This window comes from Aptenodytes forsteri, unplaced genomic scaffold (genome assembly GCF_000699145.1).
Source record: "Aptenodytes forsteri isolate BGI_AS27 unplaced genomic scaffold, ASM69914v1 Scaffold241, whole genome shotgun sequence".
NCBI classification, from domain to species: Eukaryota; Metazoa; Chordata; class Aves; order Sphenisciformes; family Spheniscidae; genus Aptenodytes; species Aptenodytes forsteri.
Genome location: NW_008795252.1, coordinates 2,777,901 through 2,791,195, shown reverse-complemented (window position 1 = coordinate 2,791,195; position 13,295 = coordinate 2,777,901).

Below are 13,295 nucleotides of genomic sequence, written 5' to 3'. Positions count from 1 at the left end.
GGAAGCCCGTGCTGGAGCAGGCTCCTGGCAGGACCTGTGGACCCGTGGGGAGAGAGGAGCCCATGCTAGAGCAGGTTTGCTGGCAGGACTTGTGACCCTGTGGGGGACCCACGCTGGAGCAGTCTGTTCCTGAAGGACTGTACCTCGTGGAAAGGACCCACGCTGGAGTAGTTCGTGAACAACTGCAGCCCATGGGAAAGACCCACATTGGAGAAGTTCGTGGAGGACTGTCTCTAATGGGAGGGACCCCATGCTGGAGCAGGGGAAGAGTGTGAGGAGGAAGGAGTGGCAGTGATGAATGTGTGATGAACTGACCGCAACCCCCATTCCCTGTCCCCCTGCGCTGCTGGGGGGGAGGAGGCTGAGAAATCAGGAGTGAAGTTGAGCCCAGGAAGAAGGTGTTTTTAATATTTGGTTTTGTTTATCATTATCCTACTCTGATTTGATTGGCAATAAATTAAAATTAATTTCCCCGAGGTGAGTCTGTTTTGCCCGGGACAGTAATTGGTGAGTGATCTCTCCCTGTCCTTATCTCGGCCCACGAGCCTTTTGTTGTATTTTCTCTCCCCCTGTCCAACTGAGGAGTGATAGAGCGGCTTTGGTGGGCACCTGGCGTCCAGCCAGGGTCAACCCACCACACCAGTATAACCGCAGAGCAAGCATGTAGCTCTGATTTCCTAATTACTGCACTGTGTAAGCCAGGTTTTCAATTTACCTGCAACCTGAGAACTCAGTATCTTAAGCAGGTACAATACAAGCAGTTGGTGCTGCAGATAAAGCCAACGACCTTCAAGAAAGTCGTGATTTAATAGACTGCTAATTGCTCTGATACCTTTGCTTCCCTCCTTCGAAAAAACTACAAAAGCCTGTGTTTCCTTCTGACCTGGGATACTGTCACTGTAAGCAATGAAGCTATCAGACTTCTCCTTTTTTCTCTCTCTTTTCCTCTGTCCAGTTCCCCTGGGGACAGGAGATCCTGGCCAGGCTTTTGCCTTTTGTTTTCCTGTACTTTTCTCTTGGCACAATTCAGAAGTTTTCAGTGTTGTGCTTCCACAGTCACATGCTAAACTATTTGCACAGCTGCCTGATGACAGAAAAGGGGGGAGAAAGAAAATCCACTCTTCTATTATTTGAAAAGTTAAAAACAAAACAAAACAAAATCAACGAAACAGAGTTTAACATGAGTTAATCATATAAAATCTTCAGTGTTCTCTGCTCTTGTATAACAGAATCCTCCTTCACCTTGCCTGGTTTCCCCCATGTCCTTCACCTTCCTCTTCTTGTATGTATAATCCACGTTTTCATGCTTCTCTTAAAATGCCCGTGGGTTAAAACGCCCATGGGACTCCGTTGCCCACCTGTGTGCACTCACTTCAGCCTGTTCCTGGTGTACAGAAATAGGACCAACGCCTACAAGCTGTAATCAGGCATTCTTCAGGCAAATCTCTGACTGAAGTCAGTGGAAGTTTTGGCAGAAGGACCACAAAACTAATTACATTCCTCCCCCAAGTATATATATTGGATGGTGATGAGAGATGAGAAAATACTGCCTAGAAAGAAAGTCCATTAATAAATGAGAACTAGATGTGGGGAAGAACAGTTGATTGAATTATTTATAATGCAGTTATAAAATTGCTGAGTTGCTGAGCTTTCCAGAAACCCATCAATAACAGGCATGACCATAGCAGCAGTTAATAGGAGTATAGACAAGCAGGAGCAAGGATCTCCATGAAAATCAGGTGTGGAAATATTGTGAAAAAAGCCTAGCATATCCAAATCATTTAGCACAGAACATATTTTAGTGTGGTGATAACTTTCTAATAGCCTTGAAAACTCATCGTGAGTTAATTTTACCAGCAGTGCACCAGAGAATTTCACACAAAAACTGAGCAAATGTGGGCCCATCTTTTAAAAATAGAAAAACAGCACAGACACTTCCTAACAAGACTAACTATAGATCATAGTGAAAAAAATCAAATGCATGTTAAAAAAAAAACTGGGTAGTGATACTAAGAGCAAAAATGAACCTTGATGTTTGAAAGAACCAATCTTGTCACTTTTTTTTTTGGTCAGAATTACCCAATTAGTTAGTGATGATACTAGAGCAGATATAGTGCATTAGATCCTTTGGTGCAATGATTGGAAGATACAACTTTTCTTCAGTGGCTAAAAGAAGGGAAAATGAAAGGCCAACAAGCTCTTTTTCAGCTTTGACATCTATAATTCACATGCATGGACTGCACTCCCACTACAAACAATCCGCTCCCTTCCTACATGCATAAACACACACTCCCTGCCTTTATCCTGCTCTCAGACCACACATGCCTCTCTGTCCACTTTCTGCCTTTCGCATCAGCCAACCTCCTCCCTCGGATGCATGAACGCCTCCTCTGAACTAACTCCTCAATTAAAAGTGTGTTTCCACCCTGGTCCACCAAGTTTGGGTTTTTTTTTAAGGCTTTCTTGCTGTCCTCAGCCGTGAGCTCCAGACAAAGCCTTCCTTTCTGTGAGGGAACTTCACAACCGGGAACGTGGTCTGGACATCTATGGACAAAGGAACATTCATGTTCCCGCTCCTGTTGCCTCTTAATTGTTAGAAAGAATGAATGTGCTGTGGCTTTAGCCTTCCAGCTCAGTTAATTAAATCCATGTCCTCCTGTGGATGTACATTTAGGGTAGCTCTCTTTTTGTTTGTGGTTGAGACTGAAGTGCCCAGGCGCAGGGATGTACTCTCTCTGTACTGGCCTGGATCCAGCAGCTGGAATGTCATTTCTAGCCCTTTAGCCTCCAAAACCATCTGTTTGTGAAATTAGCCTGATGAGGCGACTGATGAGAAATTGGTGCTTATTAGCTGCTGTCATTTTTATACCCTCTTCTGTAAGTAATGGTACAGCAGCCCTCGTGATCCCATTAGATAGCTCCAGCTAGTGCTCTGACTGCAGGAAGATAAAGCTGCAAATGGAAAAGGCTTCTCGGTGCTGCAGGCCAAGGCCAGCCACCTCCTCTCCCCTACGTTCCTCTGCTGCTTTCATACCCCCTGCTAGCCCAGCATTATTCCTTCTCGGGATTGCTTCTTCAGGGGACAGCTTCATTTTGAATGGCTTCATCCTATCACACCCAGAGACACCAAGTCTTTTCCGCCAAGCCAAGTGTAAAAATATTGGGGTGGGGGACGGCACAGCAAAGCACATATATTTAATTGTATGTACCAACCAGCATTTTCCCTATGTAAGATTAAGTGTGCAGTTCCGTTTCTGATCTTATTGCATTCTCATTTAAGATTACTGAAGAAGCAGCCATAAAATGCCCATGATAACATGAATTTTTATAACATGCCCTCGTATTTTTAGTAACCTCATATCTGTGTGGAACCAGATGCTCCTAAGTCTGGGTGTACTCATAACTAATTTTGAACAAGCCACTAAGCCACCATGCAAGGAGGTGGGGGGGATGCTGCTAAGTCCAGCGTCTTTAATATGAAGGCTCCAGACTTCCTGAGGCTGGCCCTAGATGGGCTTACCTACTTTGCAGAGATACTTCTGCAGTGCCAAGTCTAGCGGCATTGTCACGGCCATCACTGCATTTGGTGATGTTCTCAAAGTCCCATGTTTTAGAATCACGTAAGCATAGGAGAAACTTAACTTCTTCTCTAAACCAAATTAAATTACAGTCCTTGTAGAGCTGGAGAAAAGCTGGAAAACTGAAGGCAGAGGCAAAGACGAGTAGAATGACTTGAATTGTTACTCTTTTTAAAGTCTGAGATTTTTTTAGCCCACTCACAGTTTTTTGAATCTGGTTCAAGTCTTTTTAACCCTTCTGGCTGATATTGCTGTTCTGAGCTAGTCCCACCTCTGCTGCTTCAGATTATAGTGGGGCAAAAAGGTACTTAAACCCCTGTCATGATGGGATCTTTAGTATTTGGATTTTGGCATCTGGAGGCCTGTCCCTACCCAGCAAGTTGTGACAAGCCACTGTCAGAGAAAGCTCAAACAACTTGAGTTACAAGTGAGCATAGGAAAGTTACTCAAGAAAACAAATGTGTGGTTTTTACTTCTGTGTGTTTGTTTTTGTCCGTACAACCTACGTGCACACAGAGCTGTATTTGTTACCGGTGTCCTGAGAGAGGAAATCCATTACCTTAAAAGAAGCACTTGGCATTAGGAGAGAATAATAAGCAACAAAGAACCATTAGCAACATTTTATTAAGAAGATGAGATAAATAGTCTGTTTCGTAAACAAGTGGTATTATTTCACTATCCAAGGATTTGCTTTCCAAAACAAGCCTGAATTGTTCATTGTCCAGCAAAATAATGCCTGCTTCTGCAGTCCTGGCTTCTTCTCTAACTACAGCCTGGAGTCTGTAGGTCTCCGCTGTTGTGGTCTGTCCTGCCTAACACTACTAATAATATTTATGTCAGTGTTACAATAAAAATATCTTAAATAGAAAACAGCAATATTAAGGCTCAGAAAGGATAACGCCAAGACTTTTCAGTTGAGGGGACAGGAACAAAGGAACTCTGCCTGCCCTGAGCTTCCCTGTGGCTGTAATACGGCCACACAGACACACTTGCACTCAGTCACGTTGGTAGAAAAACACCCTGTTGCCATCTCAGCTGCTCATTCACCTGCTCAGAGAGACAAAATGATATTGCTCTGTCCTAGCACTTCTTCAAATACTGGTGATCGGGTGCTGATGTTCAGATGTTTACCAGAACAAGGTTTCTTTTTTCCTGTTTTCACATGACACGGTATTTCCCAGAGGAAGTGAGTGGCTGTCTCGGGGTTATGCCAGCTTTCCTATACCATACAAATAAGATTTACAGATGCTGTAGAGCTCCATGACTGGAGTAATCAAAGCGTGTGTGTGCCAAAGCTGGGGGGGAGGGAAGTACTTTCTGTATAAAACAGCCTTTTTAAAAGAAATGGGTGGATTACCCAAGTCAGAGGAATCCTCAAAGGAGGAGGCAATACATACATTCGGTGCTCCCATTGCCACTCCCTTACCAAGCCACAGGGGACCACTGCTCTGTTACCATGGCAACAGTGACGAATTGGCAGCCAGACCCATCATCACACAGCCTCCCTGAGACCCTGTGAGATGCTCTGGGAAAGACGTACAGAAGGAGATTTGCATCCCAGATCCCATCTCCTGCTTACTTTGGCTTTACCTTGCAAGCCTAGAGAAAGAGAAAACCGTGCGAGCTCTCCAAAGAGAAAGCTGTGCGGAGGCAGGGCACGATGAGTGGCGAGGGGGCTCTAATTTAGACGCCTGCCCTGGCAGAGGCGGGTGAACTACGAGCACCTGTCGGGGAGGAGTTGACTTGTGCGAGAAGAAGGTCACTTATGCAGCCTTGCTCTGTGAGTACTGACCCAGCCGGCCTCTCGTACCTTCTGCTGAAAGTGTTATTTATTGTTTGTTATGGACTATAAAATTCTGGGGTTTCTTGTTTCTAAGGAGAGGAATTTTCTTTTGTGCTAGTTCTTCTAAATAGGCCTCATGCAAAATCCATGAATGCACTACTACTGGATTTTTTTTTCTAGGCATGAAGTCCTGCAGGAGCTGCAGACTTACCCATTAGCAGCGGGTTTCATTGAGCAGCAAGCTCAATGAAATCTGCAGAGTGGTGTCTGTGGTTTGCGGTGAGCGCCACACAATCCGTACCTTAATGCGTTGATACCAGGTTTTGTACTCTAGCCAGCTGATATGGTACTATCCAAAGATCAGCTTTTTCATTTAATTCATGATTCCAGCCTTTGTTATACGCACTAACTTACTTGTTTTTGTTGAGATTAAGAATTTAAGCAGTAAGTAAACCAAATGCTGCTTAGAACAGGTGCAGAAAGAGTGTTTGCCCTATGTAGGATAGAGTTATGAGCAATTTCATTCCAGTGAGCCAAACAGATGTATCAGATAAACTGCTGATAAAAAGAATGATTATATTGGCAAAGATCCACCACACTCCACCGTAGCACATGGATATCATAGTCAAGCATACAGACAGATAGCAGTCAAACATACAAAAGCCATGGGTGAGATCAATCTAGCATGGCTAACAATAGGCATCTGTGCTGCAGAGCATTATGATCATCAGTTTTAAATTCTCACCTGAAAAATATTAATTAAATCTAGAGATCCGTGAGAAGAATATGCTGCTTTGTAAAAAATAAAAATGCATTGCAAAAAAAATATAAGGAAAAAGAAATCAAAGGGATCTTGTACACCATAGACCTGAAATCTTGATCAACCTGCAGTGTGCTCACATGAAAGCCAAGGAGATTTTTTCTCTCCAGATGAATTTGGTGCTTGTTCTGTTCTTTGGCCAGATGGCAGCACCGGGGCATCTCTAGCCTAATCTCATTAAGACTATTTAGGCTGTGCTTGGGCTTGTGCTCTGTTGCTGGCATGGATTTAGGCAGACGAATGATCCTTGGAGCACGGATAGCTCTCACAGTTGAGAGGAGATGGGCTACGTTCTTTCTCACGAGGTTTGACAATCTTAGAACCTCGATTTTGGAAAGGCACTGTTTGCAATCCAGCCAGAAAGGCAAATAGGGACAGGTCCGCTCAGTCCAGGCACACAAGGGCAATTTATGAACATAGCTTCTGTTCGTGGTAATGGGAGTCACATGTGTAAGTTCTCTGCACAATAACAGCAGAATACACTCCCTTCAGTGTGTAAATAGTATACAGCTGTGCCTGTGTGAGTGTTGGCATGAGAGGCTGGGCTACAAAGAAGAAAAACAGAAATCAGAAATGAATTATTTGTTCATTTTTCCACCGCCAGAACCAGTCCTGTGTTCTGCTTTGTCCAGTCTGTTATAACTAACACATGCATAGTAGCTTTTGCTTTTTTGGACTGTTTGAAAATATTTTGATGATAGAGGATGTTTCTGGAGTCAGATAGAAATTCTTTTCATTCAGTTTTATCCCATTACTCTTCATTACAATTCCTTAGGACACCATAAATACCTGTTCTTCCTTTTTTGTGTTCCTGCATCACTCAAATATTAGCAGATAGTTCTGTTCCTCTGCAGCAGTGGAGTTTAAGTACTTCTGGATGCAAATGGATTTCCAGACCCCACTGTGACCTCTGCACATGTGGACCTCTTGCACATAAACCCATACCGGTTTATGTCATTGGCGCATGAGCCTCGGGAAGCCGTCGTTGCTGAATGAGTGCCAGTGTACCACACAGTTCATAAATATGTAAAAGTAATGGGCCCTATCCCAACCAGCTTAGATTCAGAAATGTTTAGCAGATATTCTGGCTGTGGGGGAGGAAAACAGGAGATGAATAAATATAATATGGCAATAACAAATACTTTGTTGATGAAACTGCACATAAATTAGAATGACAAACACACCCTTACCAGGACTTTGAGCTATCCATAAAACAACGTCAACATGTTTTATTAATAGTAGTTCCACGTTTTCAGGATCAATAAAGTGACTTCATTGATTTACTTTCCCCTTTTTATTAATACTTCTTCAAACAGTGATGAATTTGGATGGAACATTCATAGTCTTTTTTATAGTTTGTCAAAGGACAGATCTAATACTACTAGTAAAGCAATACGGTTCTCAGCCAGGGCCACCTTTTGCTAAACAGAAGCTAACTACGGGTAAGTTAAGAGTTTGAAGAAAACTTCCAGACCTGTTTTGAGATTCAGGGCTGTTGGTTATTTCTAGACAACACCACAAGGGAGCTGCTCTATACGCTCGGTTAAAGGAGCAAAAAGCTGTTGCTTTAAAAACAAGTATACAAAACATAGCTCAGGCTCTCCCCTAATCCAAACTCCAAATAGTAAACATGCCTTTTAGGCCTTAATGCATGCTACGTGGGGTAAACCAGTCCCAGGGGGAGCCCTGCACAGGCAGCTCTTGTGCGGGATTTGTATAGCTCAAATTAGGTGAAGAACCAATGATGTATCTCAATGATGACCTCGCAGGACTTTCTCTCTCTTACATTTCACCAAGGTATATTTAAATCTGTTCCTTTAGTCCTTCTTGGGGACTAGCTGAGTACAAGGAAATGCTGTACTTCTGATTTTTTGTTTAATATATTAATTGCATAGTATGGCAACAGTCTAGTAGTACTTCATCTGGGTATGGTCATCTTCTTGCATATCTATATTTTGCTCATTGAAAAGCACTTGTCTTACTGCTTTAGATGATCTTGCACCTCTTTACACACCTGAGCTTTTGTTGTTCTTAAAGGAAGTGTGAAGTCAAACTCAGCTGGGTTACTCTTCCCGGCCCTTAGCATGCTGTATAGTTTTGGAAGGGAGTTTTCTGGCCTTGTGTAGCCTTTGTTTTGGGCTACCTCTATTTAAAAATTTACAGTATAGTGAAGTAAAAGTTGTGTGTTTCTAATTAGCTTCTTGTATGCCCACAGTCCTGAGTCATAGCAGCAAACCCAGCCGCAATTTTAGATTTTACTGCTTGGAAAATCTGTGAGCAGTGAAATTATCTACAGTGTGTATGCACAGACTTGGAGCCTCTCTTATTCCTAAAATGCTCCCAAATGCTTAAGTCTACACTGAAGACGCAGCAGATTTGCATATAGCCCCAGAGAAACTTTCCATATTAGTTCCTATCTGAAAGCTTATTTTCTTAGCCTGAAGGGTTAGAAACATTTCTCTACATGATCAAAGTTTACTGGATCCGATGGGCCAGCTTTTTATTTCCCTGTTGAACTGGAGAAGTTTTTACCTAGAGAAGTTTCTACTTTTTCCTAGTGAGCCAATAGGTAGTTTTTTCAAGGGAATTAGTCTTGTATTTGTTTTCTTGTAATAAAACACCACCAGCAATCGATTTGGAACTCAGCTCCCACCCCTGCACACATCACTCCAGATTAGTGTGTGCATGTGTGTTCAGGGGTGGCAGAAGGGGTTAAATCGCATCATTTTATAAATATTAGAGTTATTCAATTGCTTATGCAGTGAATAACCACTTGCATCAGGAGAATGCTGGGTGATTGATGACTTCTGCCTTGTATTTCAAACACAAGTTGAACACCTGTGTTATTGCTTAGGGAGTCAGCTCTTCATGTTTTCTCCAGAACTGGACAACTCTTCCCGCTAACAGTCGCAGCTGATGCAGGAGAATTTTAAGACCCTGTAAACCGGACTTTCTCTGTTGTCCCTCAGTTTCTTCTGGAAACGTTTCTTCTTTTGGAAGCATTCAGCTGCTGGTTTGTATACTGATTACTTTTACGTTAAAAAAATTTGCTCTAGCTGTCCAAGTAGATGTGAGCATCAGAAAATAAGGTGATATAATCCATCAAGGAGATCCCCAATTAAATTGCCTCCAGCAGGTAGCAATTTAAATGCAGTGACTTTTAGCAGAAACAGTTGCATACAGGAAATAAGAGTTCTGGTTAATGGAGAGCATCTCAGATGCTTCAGTGGCACTTTGGTTTCATGTTGTGGCCTTGACTTTTACAAATACTTCCACGTATGTGGAAAGCAAAAGAAATCCTCTGGCACTGTAAACATCATACTAAGACGTATAAACAGGAGGGATGTTTGCAGAACACACCAAGTGCTCCTTCCGTTCTACATCATGCTGGTAAGGCCTCAACTGGGAACACACCGTGTGCTGTTCCTGCACAGGGAAATTCGGGAAAGACCTGGACTAAAGTGAGAGCCATCAAAGGTGAACACTGAGAAGCACCAGAGGTCTCACAACGTAACCTAGGAGGACAGGCAAGAAGAAATGGAGTTTTAGGTCTGGGGAATGTAGTAAGAAGTGACATGATAAATCTTCATGCATCTAAAAGGCTGTTGCAGGAGTGAGAGGAACAAATGTTTTCTTTGCCTGTGATGGGTAGGATGAGAAGTGGATGTAAATTATGGTAAAAGAGATCCAGGTTAATCATTAGGGAAAACTTTCTAAAGGCAAAAAGGGTGAATCATGAGAAAAGAACATCTTGCCTGGATAGACCGTGGTGTCTGCAGCACTGGGGAGGTCTTTAAGGCGTAAAACAGATGGGACAGAGATGCTTTCACAGGGATGGAGTTAGATGACCTCTCAGTATCCCTTCCAGCCCTGTAATTCGGTGATCGCCTCCTTGTTTGAAAATCCACTTGCTGTGTTTTTACTTGTTAATTCCAGATGTGGGGAACTCTGCTCCAGGACAGTATGCTTCCAGTGGAATTTGCTGTTCTTGGTCTTTAAAGAGATTACAAATTCCCGCAGGAGCAGTCATGCACCTGGCAAGTTCTGAGCCTTGGAAGGTCGTCAGAAGAGAATTCAAGATTCCTTGGCCATTTTTACTGCGAAAATAGCTTTGATATCATTGAGACCAAAAACTTTCCTGGATTTTATTCTGTAACTTGCCTTCCTTGCTATACTCCTTGTCTAACTGGGAGCAGCACCTGGCCCTTATGAACCTTCAATAATTTATCTTAGAAACGGAATATATTAAAGAGTCAGGCCTAATTTTTGTATATTGATTTTTCAAAATGGGACACTGTACCATACTCTGACCTTATTTTGAGCAGTAGCAGCTCACCTCCTTTTAAGAGCTGAATCCTGAACCACAATATTTTTCCTTGGGTTGGTTTGGGACTGCTGCCTTGACGGCTGCTCTGCTTACTAGCGGTCACTTCTGGAGTGCCAGGCACCCAGTTTTACAGTGCTTGCAGGCACTCAGTCACAGGGCATCACCACTTGGCTGTTACCAGCCAGCGACTGTTACCTAGCCCAGTGCAAACCAGCTAGGTAACAGTAAAGTCCTTAGGGAAGATACAGCAATGGGCTTACCTTGCACATCACCAGCCTGGAACATCAGTCTTCTACTAGGCTGTGGTGCAAGATTTCAGCTGTTTTAGTTTGCTTATACAAAGTATCCCATTTTGTACAGATGTTGCAGCCCCTTGTTTTTGTGTGCGTGCTTTATTAGCCTAAAGTTCTGTACAGTACTGCCTTCCACCCTCCTCCCACTCTGAACACCACGTGCACGCAGTGAAAAGAGACATGCAAAGGAAGTATAGTGCTTTGTTTTTGCTTTCGTTCTACTTGTTTAAACCCTTCCTCTTACAGTGCATTGTGAAAACTCCTCTGGGAATCTGACAGCATAATGATGCAAATAACCCTGTCATATGACTAAGCCTCTCTGGTGCTGGATTCCAAAATATCAAGCCAAGACGTACAAGCCTTGCTGTGGATGCCATAGGCAGCCTCATGCTAGAGTGCAGACGGCTCTTCAATTCCCTAACGGGAATTGTTCGGGACCTTATTAGCATTTTACAAAGATTACTGTTAAACTGACAGCCCTCCTCCTGACTGTTCAGAGACAGAGTGCTCAGCCAGTAATCAGACACACTGTACGCACTGGCTTCTTTGAGAGCATTTTAAAATGTCTCCCGTATCACCGTATGTAAACCCTCTCCTCCATCTGCTTTCATTTTTCAATAATCTAACACATGCTCACCTGCATCTTTGTAGAAGAGGACACCTTGATTTTTTTACTATCAACAGGTAACACAAGCTGCTGCCTCCCCTGCAAAGAGCTACTATGTCATTGACCTTCATTGACTTCAAGGGTGGAAATATCCATTGACTGGAGCTCTTACTGCCCTTTGGTACTTGTATGTGCATGACTTTGTACATCTGCTCAGGTAAGGACAGCAGTCTTTGCCAGATTTTCCAACACATAAGCTGAATCAGCAGGCTGCTGCTCTCAAGTGATTGCAACCAGTAGCTCTAATTTCTATGCTCATGGAAACTCCATCAGTATACAGGGTGGGTTGAGCCAAGTTTAGATCAGCTAAAGGCTTTCCTCCATCTGTTCTCAGACAAGGATATAGATAGTGATTTGGGAATTGTGCACTTCTGGCTGATATTTGTCACACCACACTGTAGTAAGAATTTCCTCAGCCGTGTCATGAACCCATTTTACACATCTCTTATGAACAGTATCTGGTTTGGTTTTTATCACATACGTTATTGCAGTACCTGACTGCTTTTCATGCCAAAATCTCTAATAGACTATAGAGATCAAAACTTCTCTTCAAGTAGGGTTGGAAGACTACGGCTTTGGTAGGACATTGGGACTGTGTGGGTCTGGATGTGAAAGATGTTTGAATTGGCTGTGCTGGAAAGGCCTATTTAAAGGAAAACTGGTGTACTTTTGTATTACGATTGCTATTACGGTATTATCCTGGGTTTGTACTTGACTCCTAATCCCTGGGTCATTCACAGTGCTTCTGTATTGGTTTGCATTCCTGCTCTATTCAGGTGCACATTGACTGGCTCCCCTGGCTGAAGAATTTGAGGGCATACTCAGCTGAGTGTGGCATGTACGTGTGCACTACTTATACACACTGAAGTGTACAGATAGGAAACATTATGTATGAACAGTACACAAACGTGTATATATATATATATGCACACAGACACGCGGGTGTATGTATATGCTGAACTGACAGTGCTCTTCTTGACTGCTAGTTCAGATGCAGAGCATTCAGCCAGGAACCAGTGGCTTCTGAGAGCATTAAAAAAATTAAACAGATGTGCATACATATATATATATATATATGCCTACACACACTAAAGATTTCTATGTTCCTCTCAGTACTTTCTTGAAGAACAGGGGTTTGCCATTTCCCTGTCTATCCAGTACCTATGCTATTACCTCAGCGTAACCTGATGGATTAGTCAATACTTGGGTCTTCCAAGTTGATTCAATTAGCAGGAGACAAGGATAATGGGAGCAGGCATTCATCTGATGTAATTTTGTACATTTCGCAGAGCACACAGGCAATGAGCTATTTTCCCGAACGCAGCAGGATCCAAACAGAAGGAGTTGCTATGACCACGGCTCCAAACTTCTCCCCAGCCAACCCCGAACCAAAAATATATTTAGCCCTTTCTCATGATGATTTTACAAGCGCCTCTCCAGCCATTTTTAGATCCGATTTGCCACCTTTCTCCTGCCGGTTTCTTACGTGCCATCTCTCCTGCGCTCGGCTTCATCAGCGTTTCACGCTTAGATGCAGAGCGTGCGTGGAAATCTTCCACGCGCCCACCTCGGCTCGTGCCAGGAGCCTCGCTGACAGGCAGCGCTTTGTGTGGCGGCGGCACCTATTGTTTCAGCTGCCCGGCCTGCAAGAGGGCCCTCGTTGTTCTTGCCTCATCTGGAAGGGCTGCGATCGCTTTGTCCGGGTGTGTGTGTGAGGGGGGGGTGTGTGCGCAGCGGATAGCAGTTCTTCGCGGGATTCTGGTCGGCAGCAGGTTTACTTCGAACGGGAAATGCGCTTCCCCCCCTCGAGGCGGTGGGTAACAGCGG